Source organism: Myotis davidii, unplaced genomic scaffold, assembly GCF_000327345.1.
Source record: "Myotis davidii unplaced genomic scaffold, ASM32734v1 scaffold147, whole genome shotgun sequence".
Taxonomy (NCBI): Eukaryota; Metazoa; Chordata; class Mammalia; order Chiroptera; family Vespertilionidae; genus Myotis; species Myotis davidii.
This window is the reverse complement of record NW_006383010.1, coordinates 6,626,254-6,630,117: the sequence shown is the minus strand read 5'-3', so window position 1 is coordinate 6,630,117 and position 3,864 is coordinate 6,626,254.

Below are 3,864 nucleotides of genomic sequence, written 5' to 3'. Positions count from 1 at the left end.
CACCAATTACGGCACCAATTATGGCACCAATTACGACACCAATTACAGCAAGGAGAGGACAGAAGCCAGGGCTTGCATCTTCCTCCCACTCTTCAGTTTCTCTCCAGTCACTGTCAGTGTCAATAATCCAACTGGCGTGGGGATTCATCCTTTTGCAAAACAGAGCAGACCAAGACAGTGTTTGAGGACAAATTGGCCCAGGACCTGCACAGGAATATAAAACAAGAATTAGGACTATCTAACCGAGTAGTGGGAATATCAGCTTTGAACCCTCTCCTCCCTCTTTTGCATCAGCCAGTGGGCGGCAAACTCATTAGTCAGCAGAGCCAAATATCAACAGCACAACGACTGAAATTTCTTTTGAGAGCCAAATTTTTTAAACTTAAACTATATAGGTAGGTACATTGTTATTAACTTAATTAGGGTACTCCTAAGGCTTAGGAAGAGCCACACTCAAGGGGCCAAAGAGCCGCATGTGGCTCGTGAGCCATAGTTTGCTGACCAGGGAGCCAGGCTATATAGCCACACAGTCAGAAATGTTCGCTGGCAGTCTTAGAATACTCAAACATAAAGGAATAAAGGAAAGGAAAAAGTGGAGTAAGCTCTAAATATGATATAAGAAACCCAATGGAGAAGGGATTTTCTTTTTTAATATGGCTGAGTAATCAGTATAGATACAAAGAAGAAAAGTAACCATTATTGAAGCACTGTAAAGAAAAAAAAATCCCTACAAGATTTGGGTTCAGATGATATATTTTGTATTTATAAGCTGTGAGGCTTTGGTAATTTATTCAATTAACTTGTTTCCTCATCTATAAAATGAAGTTCATAGTACCTGCCTTGAGTTTGCCACAAGATTTTTATATGGTAGAGACTCAGGGGTGGAAAGCTGGGTGGAGGTGGGGGAGTGAGGCCTTAAACTCATTTGCACAGAAAACAGCAATGCCCACTTTGTACTACCACCAATTAGAGTTGATGCATGTGAACCATTTGGATACATAGTAGGTGCTCAATAAACATTTTTTAAATTATATTTATAAATCATTAAGTAAAACTGTGATGTTTATTCATTTGGAATTCCAGTAGATGCTGACAGGAAAATAATTTGTTTTGTCATCCTAATCTCTCTGTTCACCTATTTCTTCCCAATTAGAATAAACTAAAAAGTTATGTAGAAAAGAAAAAATCTCCATTTCTTTTTTCTCAACAGAAGTCACATTTGTGACTATTTGTTCAATGTTTGTCACCTCCACCTCCTCATGGAAACCTTATTCCCTGCTAGATCATCGGTGTCATAGGACAGGGCACCCTGTCCCGAAGTCACATTGAAATGCCGTTTAGGAATTGATTGCTTAACTGGTAATTCTGAAATAATTAGATTGCTGATAGGCAGAGTTCAAAATTTAAAGACTGCTTCCCAGCATGCCTTCATAGATGAGAGATTGAGCCTATTGCTTTCATATTTGAACAAATGCTTTTAGGAAACGGTGCTCACTGGATGAGTAGTCACGCTCAACTGCATTCCTTAGGTGACAGTCTAATTCTATTGAATGGGAGCTGACTATCAAGTTCCAAAAGTTGTCATTCAGATAAGCAAATCTTAACATAATGGCTAACACTAAAGAAGAGCTTACTCTCGGGTGAGTTCCTTCTGTGGGAATCAGAAAGACTGAGGCTGTGGATAACAAAAAATAAGACAAATTATATCTCTGTGTCAAATATCAAGATAATTTTGAAGATGAGACATAATTTTGAAAATTTTATGTTATTCTTTCCAAATCTTTATTGCAGCGTCTCCCAGTTGTTACAAAACATCCCTCCCACATCATCTTCTTTCGTAACTTTAATACAAGGTTGATAATTATCTTTTATATATATATATTCATCAGAAAGCCTGGCCTCATCATTTCTCAAGTTCCACATTGCCCAAACTTTGATCTTCACTTCATTTCAATTCGTCTTGTTACAGGATTCCAGGGCAGGAGGAATAGGGGAAAACGGAGACAGGAAAATTAAAACAAGGCCAAACAGTGCGAGTAATTTGCAGCTGAATAACGAGCCACTATCTCTCCCAGCGAGGGACCTTGAGAGCAAACAGTTAAAGACCTCGCTAAGGAGAGGATGCAGGAAGGGAGGGAGAAAGGGAAAAGGAAAAAAGCACAGTGTTTACTCCCTAGTGGAGAAGTCAGCAGTCTTGGGGCTTGGCAAGATAAAGTTGCCAGAATTCTGGGAAGACCACAACAGAGAGAACTTGAGACTTAACCTATACCCAGATATTCGGCAAAAGAATCTTTGAAACCTATAGGCAGGAGGGTATGTTACTCCTGGAACCTGCTCCAGACATTGGCTTTTCCGGATTTGCCGGGAAAGCCCATCTGCCCTCCAACCTGGATGAAATAAGACAAATTTGCTTGCTTTGCTTTTTCAATAAAGGTGCATGCTTTAATTGCATTAAGAAATGGGCTTTTCACAATGCAGTCAAGGTCTCTCGTGAAAGTTCACTTATATGAGTTTATTTGAGCCAAACTCTCGATAATTGCTGGGCAGCAGATCTCTAAATATTGGGATAATGTTGCGGAGAATGGCGGTTTTTCACCTTGTTTTACACATTACAATCAAAGGAGGTGTCAGTGGGTTCCATGAAATACATTGGTGATAGATTAGGGAGGCGGGAGGAGGTAAAGTGGGGAAACCTCTGGGATTGGATAAAAAGTAAAATGATCTTCACATACTTCGTTCATATAGGTGGGTACAGAATAGTTAACAGCCAGCAATCAACAAGATAACTGACAATGAGGGAATTTGTGATCTTTGCCCTGGACATTCCACAGATATGTTATCTTAGATGCAAAAGGACAATAGGCTCAAGTAAAGATCAAAGTCGATCTTTGTCAAGGAAGATACTGGCCTAGGACATGACTACCCACTATAAATTGCTTTTTAATGCGGTTTTAATTTCGGACCACCCTTTGTGGTTACTTTAGGTCTCCTGAGCTTGCAAGGCCGTCAGCAGGCCTTCCTTGAGTTAGGTTAGCATGTGGCCCCTTTGTGTTCACACAAGCAATGTGGTGTTCTTTTCTTTCAATCATTCTCATTTCTATTCTGGCGCCTCAGTTCTGCATGGATGGTGGGCAATTTTATCCCCGGATTTTAAGGGTTGTTCCTCCTTGTCCTAATGTTGTGGCAAAATTCTGAAAGGTTTGCATAATCCTGCAAAGGCAGGCAATCTAGTCCCTGAGAGAAATCCATAGCTGGTACTGACATTAATGCAACCCTATGTGCACGGACTCTCCCTGCTTTCTTTTTTTTTAAAAAAAATATATTTTTATTGATTTCAGAGAGGAAGAGAGAGGGTGAGATAGAAACATCGATGATGAGAGCGAATCACTGATTGGCTTCCTTCTGCACGCCCCCTACTGGGGATGGAGCCCGCATCAGGGGCATGTGCCCTTGTTGGGAATCCAACCAGGAATCCTTCAGTCCGCAGGCCAAGGCTCTACCCACAGAGCCAAACCAGCCAGGGCTCTCCCCGCTTTCTGCCTCCACACTCCAGGGCACAGGCAATTCTCTGCAAATCTTCTGGGTGCTCATATCAGCTACGCAGGTTCACTGCCATCATGGACACTGTGGGTTCTCGCTTGGCCACGCAAGCTGGCCCCAGCCTTTCTCAGTTGCCGGTTTCCTTAGTCAACGTCGGAACCCGAAAATAAACGGGGTTTGGCAGCTCCTCTCCCGCACCAGCTGAAGCCTCTGTCGCGGAACCGAGACCGGGAAGCGCGTACAATAGGAGTCCCCGGCCCGGTTCGCTGGGGACACCGGGAAGGGCGCAGGTGGACTCGCGGCGGCGGAGGGCGGGCGCTGAAG